We start from the raw sequence: 12,918 nt of genomic DNA, 5'->3' as shown, positions 1-12,918 counted from the left end.
GGGTATTTAAACAATGAAGATGAGTTGCTGTTATTTCTAGGTCAACGTTTTCTCCACAAACCTGATTGCAAATCATACTACATGTCACTAAGTACAACAATCAATAGGTCCTATGACTTTTATTATTTTTAACAAACAGTCAATGTTGATTTTCTAAGGGTATTCTAAATATGACAATGTTGCTGAATCACTTGTCCTTACAAACCAATTGACAGCTTAAGTACGACAAACAATGTATATCGTGTTTTAACAATAAGTAGTCTTTTCCGGTATATAGCTATTAAACGCCACGAAATTAATTGATACAATAACAGTGAAGCTGACTCGCAGTTACTTCTAGGTCAAAAACTTCCGTTCTAAACGTATTGCAAATAAGCCTACAGCTTATTATGACGACGTTCGTGTTTCAATTTCAAAAGAAAAAAGAATTTCCGTTCAATATTGATTTCCTGTTGATATTCTCTTTTTGACAACATTTTTGGACCTTATCCAATCCCACATTATATATAACCCACTCCTATTGAACACTGAGTTTAACCTACATAAATATGACGAACCTTCGGGAAAAAAATACGCAGTAACAAAAACTTACACACGTGACAATGAATAGCACCCGTCACGTCACTGTTCTTATTTACAAAGGAAACGAAATAATACCCAGAAAACAGAAGGAAGGAAGCTACGGCAGACTTCACACAAGACTTTACTGTTCGATATCGTCACGATTCTCAAGCAGCTGGTCTGTGCAGAAAAAAAATGAGAGAGAGAGAGAGAGAGAGAGAGAGAGAGAGAGAGAGAGAGAGAGAGAGAGAGAGAGGGAGAGAGGGAGAGACAGAGGGAGAGACAGAGACAGAGACAGAGACAGACAGACAGACACAGAGAGACAGAGAGAGAGAGAGAGGGGAGAGAGAGAGAGAGAGGGGGGGATGAGTGAGAGAGAGAGAGATGGAGAGAGAGACAGAGAGACAGAGAGACAGAGACAGAGAGAGAGAGACAGACAGACAGACAGACAGAGAGAGGGAGAGAGAGAGAGAGAGGGGGGGATGAGTAAGAGAGAGAGAGAGAGAGAGAGGGGGGATGAGTAAGAGAGAGAGAGAGACAGAGAGAGAGAGACAGACAGACAGAGAGAGAGAGAGAGAGAGAGAGAGAGGGGGGGATGAATGAGAGAGAGAGAGAGAGAGAGGGAGAGAGAGACAAAGACAGAGAGAGAGAGACAGACAGACAGACAAAGAGAGAGAGGGAGAGAGAGAGAGAGAGAGAGAGAGAGAGAGAGGGGGATGAGTGAGAGAGAGAGAGAGAGAGAGAGAGAGGGGGAGAGAGAGAGACATAGAGAGAGACAGAGATAGAGGGAGAGAGAGACAGGCAGACAGACAGACAGACAGAGAGAGGGAGGGGGGGAAAGGGATAGACAGAGACAGAGAAAGAAACGGAGAGAGAAAGAGAGAGACAGAGACAGAGAGACAGGGAGAGAGAGGGAGAGAGGGAGAGAGAGGGAGAAAGAGAGAGAGAGAGAGAGATAGAGAGAGAGAGAGAGAGAGAGAGAGAGAGAGAGAGAGAGAGAGAGAGAGAGAGAGAGAGAGAGGGGGGGGGGGGGATGAGTGAGAGAGAGAAAGTCAGAGAGAGACCGACAGATAGACAGAGACAGACAGACAGATCAAATCAAATCAAATCAAATCAAATCACATTTTATTTTACGAGGGTTGTGGCATAAGCAATATAAACGAGCTTCTTTTCAACCAGCCCTCGCCCAGAGAGGGACTATTCTAATCTTAAATACATATATATACAAACGTAAAACAATTACAAAAGATAAGCATGACAGTAAAAAATAAAAAAATAAAAAGGCAGAAAAACTATTCACAGGACTATATACACGTTGTAGGCTATACATACATTCTTGCGTTATGAAACACTGATGCTTTATGGACAGATATGATCAATATGAAAATAATCAGAACGAAGTCTTCCATCACTGTGACGTTTCGTAATTTGACATTAAATGTAATGAAAGGTGTTTTTTGAAAGTATTGAGACTTGTTGGGACTCGAACTGATTCCGGGAGAGAATTCCACAAAACGCTGCCAGAATAAGCTAAACTTGATTTAAAGAGATCTATCCGCGGAATGGGGACGTTAAATTTTCGGCTTGGTTTGGCTTTAAATTTTGTAATGAAAGCACGTGGTGCATGGCCGGAAAGGATTTTGTGAAGGAGCACGCCTTTATTTGATTTAAATCTTTCTTTTAAGGGCAAAATCTTAAGTTTTTTATAATCGTCGAAAACAAGACTGGATTGTTTTAATAGAACTGATTTTAGTGCTCGTCTGTGTAGACTATACAGTGGTTTTAAAATATTTGCACTGGCTGAGTCCCAGATGGTCGAACAATAATCCGTGATGGTTTGTATGTATGCATTATAAAATAATAACCTTGAGTGAGTCAAGAAAGTGTTTTATTCTGTTCAACAAATATATTTTCCTCGACATGGTTTTACACAACGATCTAACATGATGGGTCCAAGATAAATTATTATCGATATTTACTCCCAAAACTTTGTGATCTCCTACTTCCGCTATTGCATCGTTGCCAATTAATAAGGAATGAGGATTATTCTTGATGTTTTGTCTTTTTTGCCTTGTTGCAATTAACATGTATTTGGTCTTTTGGGGGTGAAGACTCATGTGGTTATATTCCGTCCAATTAATGAGATCATCTACACTGTTCTGCAATGATAAATAAACTTTGTCTAATTTTTTATCAGAAGTGTGTATGGTCGTATCATCAGCAAATAGTTCACAATCATCATTAACACTAAAAGGAAGATCGTTAATATACAGAGAGAAAAGAAGTGGCCCAAGGACAGAACCCTGGGGGACCCCATATAACACAGGTCTTTTACTTGACATAGTGGAATTCGCGCAGACGGATTGCTCTCGTCCGGCTAAGAAAGATGAGAGGAGGCATTGGGTTTGGGGTGACAATCTATACTCAGCTAATTTTCTTAAAAGTAACTCATGATTAATGACGTCGAATGCTTTTGCAAAATCGACGAATAGGACACCACAGAGTTCATTATTATTAATGTTGCTAAGCAAGTTTTCAAGAAGGTTTATTAATGCTGTGTGGCACGAATGATTTTCTCTGAAGCCTGACTGATTTGAATGAATAAGGTCGTATTTCTTCAAATGTGCGGCCAAGTGTGTATAATTTATATGTGTTTTTCAAGTGGTTTGGATAAAACAGGAAGAATCGAGATTGGTCTGTAATTGGCGGGGTCAGAAGAATTACCTGATTTGAATAGCGGGATTACTTTTGCCTCCTTTAATTTGGCGGGAAAGTCAGATTTGTCCAGGCACAAGTTGTAAACGTATGTCAGAGATTCTGCAATAAAAGGGGCAGACAACTTCAAAATGTTCCCATCAAGATTATCTAGACCATGAGTACCAGATTATTTTAAGCATATCAGATAATGGAAGACTTCGCTCACAGATAACAGGGGGATGTCTAACTTATGTGTAATATTTTTTGAAACACAAAACTGTTTCAACTTGTCCAGATTATTCTGTTTTGATCTATCATTTGTGATTATTTTTTCAACAATAGAAGTGAAATGAATGTTAAGATCATCCGCAGGTACATCAATGACAGAAGATTTTACGGTTTCTTTACGTGTTAACTGGTTGATCACTTTCCAGATGGCTTTTGAGTTTTGTTTCGTATTTGATGCAGCGAGCTCACGGTAATATATTTTGCGAGCAGCACGTTTCATGGACGAAACGACAGAGAGAGAGAGAGAGAGAGAGAGAGAGAGAGAGAGAGAGAGAGAGAGAGAGAGAGAGAGAGAGAGAGAGAGAGAGAGAGACAGAGAGACAGACAGACAGACAGACAGAGAGAGAGAGAGAGAGAGAGGGAGAGAGAGAAACAGGGAGAGAGACAGAGTAAGAGAGAGATAGATAGAGAGAGAGAGAGAGACAGACAGACAGACAGACAGACAGAGGGGGGAGAGGGAGAGACAGAGACAGAGAGAGAAACGGAGAGAGAAAGAGAGAGACAGACACAGCGAGAGAGAGAGAGAGAGAGAGAGAGAGAGAGAGAGAGAGAGAGAGAGAGAGAGAGAGAGAGAGAGAGAGAGAGAGAGAGAGAGAAAGAGAGAGAGAGAGAGAAAGTACAGAACTGAACTATACTTTTTACAGATAGACTCCATTTCATTGAACTGATTTTTACTACGGAGTTGTTTGAAAAAAAGCTTACGAACAAAAACGCGAGCTGTTGCAATATATTGTCTCATTACTGTGTCATACTTCTCGGTGTTCTGTTCGCAGGGTGGTTTAACATTATTTGCAATGCGCGGCTGGTATACCAAACATTATTTCATTGCACTTGGGATCTGCTTTTGTTCCTTCTTCTTTTCTTTGTGTGTGTGTGTGTGTGTGTGTGTGTGTGTGTGTGTATGTTTGTGTGTGTGTTTGTGTGTGTTTGTGTGTGTGTGTGTGTGTGTGTACTCTCTCTCTCTCTCTCTCTCTAAAATTTTAAAAATTTGTATCTGTATATACAGTTATAATGTATTAAGTTTGATGTGATAGTTCTTTGATTATATTGTTTTCTGTTCTTGTTGACCCTATATTAGGGCGAGGGCTGGATGTAATAAAGCAATATTCTTGCTTATCTATTACCCTCGATAATAAAGATTTTGTCTTGTCTTGTCTTGTCTTCTCTCTCTCTCTCTCTCTCTCTCTCTCTCTCTCTCTCTCTCTCTCTCTCTCTCTCTCTCTCTCTCTCTCTCTCTCTCTCTCTCTCTCTCTCTCTCTCTCTTCTCCACCATCTCTGTCTCCCTCTTCCACTACCTGCAAACATTCATTACAATTGTTATTTGCTGTGGTGCATGTCAGCCACACGACAAAACGGTCAGCCTCTGGACACCACCCTGTTGGACGCTGTGTCCGAAAGATCGGCAGACCAAGGCGGCAACATGGTCCAGATGTCCGGAGCAGGTCTGCAAATCTTCGAGGCAATATTGACCGTACCTGACCGCTCGAAGAGCCCCACCTTCACCCCCTTCTTATATCCTCGGCACGTGCTGCCCGTGTGGCGAGAGATGCACAGCTTTGCAAAGGTGGCAAACTATGGCTACAGGTATGTGACAAAAGCAATAATAGCAAACGCAAACAAGCATCAGAAACACAAAAAACTTAACGCAACACACACACACACACACACACACACACACACACACACACACACACACACACACACGCGCACGCACGCACGCACCCCCCCCACACACACACACACAAGCCAAGCAACAACCAAACAACCAAAGGAACACAAAAGAGGACAAGGATAAAAACCAAAACCAGAAACACGCAAAAGAGATTAAGAAAAAGAAATCAAATAAACCAATCTAAATGCAAACATAAGTAAACATGCTTTGCAATTTAGGATAAATGTACTTCTATCGTTGTATTTTTATTGGCTCGTGTCACACATTAGACGAGTATTACTGGTCCACACTTTTCATCACAGAGTAAACAAGCAGAGATCATCGGTCACAATTTCCAGCAATCAACAATAATCATCAGAATTATCATGTTTGAAACTCGCGTGTTAACATACCGTATACATTGCAAGCGAAGCCCCCGTGATTCTAGAAGAGAGTCCCTCAGTTGAGATTGTCGGTCAATATTCAATGAAGAATCAGTCGATCAACCATATTTATTGAAATATGTTTTTTAAATCATCACTTTTGGCACTCATGCGGAACCATTAAAAACCACTATTTAGCGCAGCCTACGTAGTTCTAGAAGAGGGTATGTTCAGATTAAAGGTCATTTTCAACAACACAAAATCAACCAGTCAACCAGTCAACCAGTCAACCATATTCTTTATTCAATATTCACTTTTGTCGCTAGCCCCTCACCATACGATTCTAGCGCAGTGTTGGTGATTCCAGGAGAGTCCTCGCTGTTGACCCAGCGGCTCGTGGCCCGGTCAGGATGTTTGGACAAAGCATCTCCGGTCCACACAACCCCACACCTCCACAGCTTCGCGCCGGTCCTCCCGCTTGCTGTCAACCAGCCCCTGCAAAATGGATAGAAATCCAGGTGTACACATGCAAGAACCCTTCCACATCATCCCCCTTACCCCCCCCCCCCCCCCTCTCCCCACAACACCCCCCTCCCTTTGCTGTGCACTCGCAAGTTGCAGAGTTTGGCTAAATGAACAACTCTGACAACCAGACCTGTGCAGCAAAGAAACGGATCTTCTCTCTGATGTGTGGCCCCTCACTGGCTGCAGAAACAAGATGCAAATCGGTTTCGTCGTGGAATTGTGTCGTAACAGTATTCTTGGCGATTTTTATGTTTTTGTGCTTCAGACTTGTCCGCCATGAAAAATATTTTCTTAAATACGATTGACAATGCATGACTTAACGTTCTTCAGTTTATCTTTAAATTCATACCAGGAACGTATATAAACACTACTTCACGAGAAAAGCAAACAGATATTTCATTCTCCTTGTTACGAGAGTATGTATTACTGTGGCCTGTGCCTGCGAGCACATGGCCGAGACTATGTACACGCGCATGAATATGACGTCATGAATGTAGGTCATGATCGCGCATGCGTATGGGCACTCTCCCCCCCCTGATCTATGGCGGAATAAACTAACTGTCATTTTGAACCTGCTGTGCCTTTTGTGTGCTTTACGCAAGGACTCACGACCACCAATGCCCACAACACACAGAACACGAATGCTATCGTTACACTCCTGAAAAGCTGTTTAAAAAGTTACGCCAAAATTCCACGACGACGTCGAAATGTATACATTCGCGCAAATATCAAAGTGAGCTCTGTACACAAGTATGTATGTAATTCACTTGTTGTGTCCGACATGCTACGCGCTAGTTTGCATTAATATCTATTTATATCAGAATCAGTGCTTGATAGCAGCAAGGAGGGTAGTGATATTTTTGAAGGGTGCCAGTTTCTTTGATACCAGCTTACCAGCTTCCACAGAACCTTCTGAGATTGTCGTTTCACTCTCAGCATCGCTCAGTTCGAACAGTGTCCAACGAAGCTATGCGGCACCAGAGAGGACTTGGAGAGGACAGCACGTTTCGCCCTGCAGTCCGGACTGACGATCTAACAGCGAACGACCAGAAGATGAAGAACAATGTCTAACTATCATGATGCCAATATCAAAAACCCAAGTATTGTAGGTTATTGGAACGTTTCACTTATGACAAGACAGAGCGTTACAATTACACATTTATATATTCAACGTTCCACTCATGACAAGACAGAGCGTTACAATTACACATTTATATATTCAACGTTCCACTTATGACAAGACAGAGCGTTACAATTACACATTTATATATTCAACGTTCCACTCATGACAAGACAGAGCGTTACAATTACACATTTATATATTCAACGTTCCACTCATGACAAGACAGAGCGTTACAATTACACATTTATATATTCAACGTTCCACTTATGACAAGACAGAGCGTTACAATTACACATTTATATATTCAACGTTCCACTTATGACAAGACTGAACGTTACAATTACACATTTATATATTCAACGTTCCACTTATGACAAGACAGAGCGTTACAATTACACATTTATATATTCAACGTTCCACTTATGACAAGACAGAGCGTTACAATTACACATTTATATATTCAACGTTTCACTTATGACAAGACAGAGCGTTACAATTACACATTTATATATTCAACGTTCCACTTATGACAAGACTGAACGTTACAATTACACATTTATATATTCAACGTTCCACTTATGACAAGACTGAACGTTACAATTACACATTTATATATTCAACGTTCCACTTATGACAAGACAGAGCGTTACAATTACACATTTATATATTCAACGTTCCACTTATGACAAGACTGAACGTTACAATTACACATTTATATATTCAACGTTCCACTTATGACAAGACAGAGCGTTACAATTACACATTTATATATTCAACGTTTCACTTATGACAAGACAGAACGTTACAATTACACATTTATATATTCAACGTTCCACTTATGACAAGACAGAGCGTTACAATTACACATTTATATATTCAACGTTCCACTTATGACAAGACAGAACGTTACAATTACACATTTATATATTCAACGTTCCACTTATGACAAGACAGAGCGTTACAATTACACATTTATATATTCAACGTTTCACTTATGACAAGACAGAACGTTACAATTACACATTTATATATTCAACGTTCCACTTATGACAAGACAGAGCGTTACAATTACACATTTATATATTCAACGTTCCACTTATGACAAGACAGAACGTTACAATTACACATTTATATATTCAACGTTCCACTTATGACAAGACAGAGCGTTACAATTACACATTTATATATTCAACGTTTCACTTATGACAAGACAGAGCGTTACAATTACACATTTATATATTCAACGTTCCACTTATGACAAGACAGAGCGTTACAATTACACATTTATATATTCAACGTTCCACTTATGACAAGACAGAACGTTACAATTACACATTTATATATTCAACGTTTCACTTATGACAAGACAGAGCGTTACAATTACACATTTATATATTCAACGTTCCACTTATGACAAGACAGAGCGTTACAATTACACATTTATATATTCAACGTTCCACTTATGACAAGACAGAGCGTTACAATTACACATTTATATATTCAACGTTCCACTTATGACAAGACAGAACGTTACAATTACACATTTATATATTCAACGTTCCACTCATGACAAGACAGAGCGTTACAATTACACATTTATATATTCAACGTTCCACTTATGACAAGACAGAGCGTTACAATTACACATTTATATATTCAACGTTTCACTTATGACAAGACTGAACGTTACAATTACACATTTATATATTCAACGTTTCACTTATGACAAGACTGAACGTTACAATTACACATTTATATATTCAACGTTTCACTTATGACAAGACAGAACGTTACAATTACACATTTATATATTCAACGTTCCACTTATGACAAGACAGAGCGTTACAATTACACATTTATATATTCAACGTTTCACTTATGACAAGACAGAACGTTACAATTACACATTTATATATTCAACGTTCCACTTATGACAAGACAGAGCGTTACAATTACACATTTATATATTCAACGTTCCACTTATGACAAGACAGAACGTTACAATTACACATTTATATATTCAACGTTCCACTTATGACAAGACAGAGCGTTACAATTTCACATTTATATATTCAACGTTTCACTTATGACAAGACAGAACGTTACAATTACACATTTATATATTCAACGTTCCACTTATGACAAGACAGAGCGTTACAATTACACATTTATATATTCAACGTTCCACTTATGACAAGACAGAACGTTACAATTACACATTTATATATTCAACGTTCCACTTATGACAAGACAGAGCGTTACAATTACACATTTATATATTCAACGTTCCACTTATGACAAGACAGAGCGTTACAATTACACATTTATATATTCAACGTTCCACTTATGACAAGACAGAACGTTACAATTACACATTTATATATTCAACGTTCCACTTATGACAAGACAGAACGTTACAATTACACATTTATATATTCAACGTTCCACTTATGACAAGACAGAGCGTTACAATTACACATTTATATATTCAACGTTTCACTTATGACAAGACAGAACGTTACAATTACACATTTATATATTCAACGTTCCACTTATGACAAGACAGAGCGTTACAATTACACATTTATATATTCAACGTTTCACTTATGACAAGACAGAACGTTACAATTACACATTTATATATTCAACGTTCCACTTATGACAAGACAGAACGTTACAATTACACATTTATATATTCAACGTTTCACTTATGACAAGACAGAGCGTTACAATTACACATTTATATATTCAACGTTCCACTTATGACAAGACAGAGCGTTACAATTACACATTTCTATATTCAACGTTCCAATGACCTACCATTTATGTTTTATTATGTTTATTCTGAATGTTGGAACGTTGGCAAGTATATCTCTTTTGGGGATTTCATGATGCCAATAACTACCACCGAGACTCAATATGTCTGTATCGCTTTAACTAAGAGGAAAAGTTCGAGAAATACGCCAATTAGTCAAATACCAAAAACCTACAGAGACTGCCAACGTTCCAAAATTGTGTGTCTGTTCACTTAAAAGACCGTTGGGTCGATATATTTGTGATTGTAACGTATTTGTGTCAATAACAACGTTCCAACAACTTACCTTTCTTGTTTGTTGATACACCAATTAGTCAGTGTCAGCTACTTGCGTAGATGAAATGCTCAACCCCATCCATAGACAATTCGCTTGCATCAGTGGATTAGAAATCAGTGCCCGATCTTGCAGTACAAATAAAAAGACTCACTCTCTACAATCTAGCGGTTAATTTGCTCTTCTACCTTTCGATCTGCTCTTCTACCTTTCGATCTCTGAGCAGAATTAGCGACTAAGTGCCGCAAAAGACACAGATAAATGTGCGCGCACTTGTGTAAACATAATTATTTGCGGTCCTTGTTTTGTAAGAAGAAATGCTGAAGAGCTGACACGCACTTGCAGGAAGAACGCCAAGCATGCGGTAAGAAACGACCATTATTATCAAGGTAGATGGACAGCCACTTACCTAAACGTGTGCATTTTTCTATTAAACTTCACCCCCTGTCGTTTTTCGCTCCTTCGGTCCTGACAAGAATTGATTACCGACATCGAACAAATTCTTAGTTAGCGTGAACACTAATTAAGAGTAAGTGTCATGCCCAGATTGAGTAATGTGTGCCCTCGGTGCTCTACAGGAATTAGCTGTGCGGCACTTTGAATGGGACATAAATCCACTTGCACCTTGCGTATCGCTTCTCTTCCTTGTTGGCGGCATAATTAAAGAAAGTGCCATGTCTAAGTTGAGTCATATTTGGCTTCGGTACTTTACCAGAATCGGCTGTGTGGCACTTTGAATGAGACATAAATCCGCACGCACCTTGAGTATCGCTTCCTCTACTTGTTAGCATAATTACAGAGAGTGTCATTCCCCGATTGAGTCATGTTTGTCTTCGGCCCTCTGCCAGAATTTGTTGCTCTGTGCTGTTAATGGGGCATAGATCCACATGCACCCCGTGAATATCGCTTCCTCTCTCGTTGGCATAGCCAAGTGGTCTTGCACACCTGCCCTCGCTGCAGACTTTCAACTCTTCTGGCATTCATCAATGAAGTCTTTGACTCTCTGCTTGTTCTGCAGATTTCCCGCTGGCGGCACCACGCTGGGCTGCCAAGTGCCTCTCGACCTCTTCTCCTCTCTCATGTGTCTTACGTCGTGTGTTGACTCTTCAGACTTGTCTCCCTTTGCCGGAAGTGACGTATGAATACCTGCCGGAAGTCAGCGAGGCGCGCGCAGTTCCGGAGTTGGAGTTTCAAAAAAACGTGTGCCCGGCGAGTGGACACACATGAGCAAGAATAATAGCGAGAGAGGGAAACAAAAATGACTCCTTTCCTGCTCTAATTGGGGAAAAGCCACCACGCTCACAGAGTTTGTTTGCTCTTGTCACAGAGAGAAAGGTGCAACGTTGTTCAGAAAAACGAAAGTCGAGGAGAGTCAGTATTGACACTTCTTCACTGCCAGGGATTAACGCAGGGGGGGGGGGGGGGGGGGAGACGATACAAAAACCAAAGACAAGGGGGAGAGAAGTGTTGACATCACTAGTAGAGTTGTCGTTCTTTACTTACATAGCATAATGCCATACTTCAAGGCCAGTTGCGGTTTATATACATTACACCGTTAAGTCTCAGTACAATGAAAACAATTTACGTTAATACACGCCAGTTAGATTGCTAGTATTTGGCAAGGCAGGAAACCGCTAAACGATTACAAAAACCACAAGAGGTTTTGTGTCCAGCTTACATAACATAATGCCAAGCAAGGCCAGTAGCAATGTGTGCACAATACAATGAAGTGTCACTGGTGCAATGGAAATAAATGGCGTTTTCAGAGACGCCGGGAAATACAACTGCTGGTAATTCAAAAGAAATGCAGGACTTGAAAGTGTTTGACTAGCAAAACAAACAAGTTACTTGAATGTTCCATGAGTGGGGTAGGGGGATGGGGGAGAGTAAGGTCGGGGGGGGGGGGGGGTTAAGGTGGGGATTGGGGAAGGAAGGGACGAAGTCGAAGGTAAGGGGGTTCAAAAGGTAAAAACTACTGGTCACAAAGTCCTACATAAATGAGCCAGGGAATGATAATAAAGTGGACATGGGTTTTTTTTCTCAACAATTCACTTGGCAAATAGGGCATCTAAACTGAAAAAAGATATTGGGTCATATCTCGCAAAGTGCTTGAGAGACACGATGCTGAAACTGAAAGCAGTTTGTCCACGAAGACCGCCACAGACGGAGTTTAAATTGAAAACGATTCTTCTCTGAGGACCTTTACAGACATATGATTTAAACCTGAAAACATGTTTTCAACAAAAACATTTCTTTGATAAAAAAAACAACCCACCTTTTGTAATATGTGCAACATTTCCGTAATATAAGTGTCCAAAGCAGATCGCAGCACAGACGAAGGGGTGAGTCAGACACTCCTAGATATAATGTACATAACGTCACGATCATATGATCCTATGTCCTTTTTTGATGTTTTGAGAAAAAACGCAAAAAACGTTCTTTGGTTTCCGAACAATCTGCCTATCTCATTTTAGTTATCAGTTGCAATCTACATATCTGGAGCGCTGGCAGCTGGATAAACGTGAGATAAAGAGCTGACAGCAACATTTTCAATCATTAAAACTGCATAACAATCCACAAAAAGCTTTTGCATACTTTCAC

The 12,918-nt window shown here is 40.0% G+C and overlaps 1 long non-coding RNA gene across 1 annotated transcript; it reads right to left on the bottom strand.

The window, feature by feature from the left end:
• Nucleotides 1-5,476: 5,476 nt before the first annotated feature.
• Nucleotides 5,477-10,551, bottom strand: LOC138954135 (uncharacterized). Its single transcript, XR_011451722.1, has 3 exons — nt 10,330-10,551; nt 7,000-7,137; nt 5,477-6,075 (listed from the first exon to the last, which is right to left on the bottom strand). It is a non-coding gene; the product is annotated as an uncharacterized lncRNA (long non-coding RNA).
• Nucleotides 10,552-12,918: the final 2,367 nt, after the last annotated feature.

This window comes from Littorina saxatilis, unplaced genomic scaffold (genome assembly GCF_037325665.1).
Source record: "Littorina saxatilis isolate snail1 unplaced genomic scaffold, US_GU_Lsax_2.0 SUPER_6_unloc_1, whole genome shotgun sequence".
Taxonomy (NCBI): domain Eukaryota; kingdom Metazoa; phylum Mollusca; class Gastropoda; order Littorinimorpha; family Littorinidae; genus Littorina; species Littorina saxatilis.
Note: the sequence above shows the minus strand (reverse complement) of the source record. Positions and strands in the feature narration are given on the sequence as shown.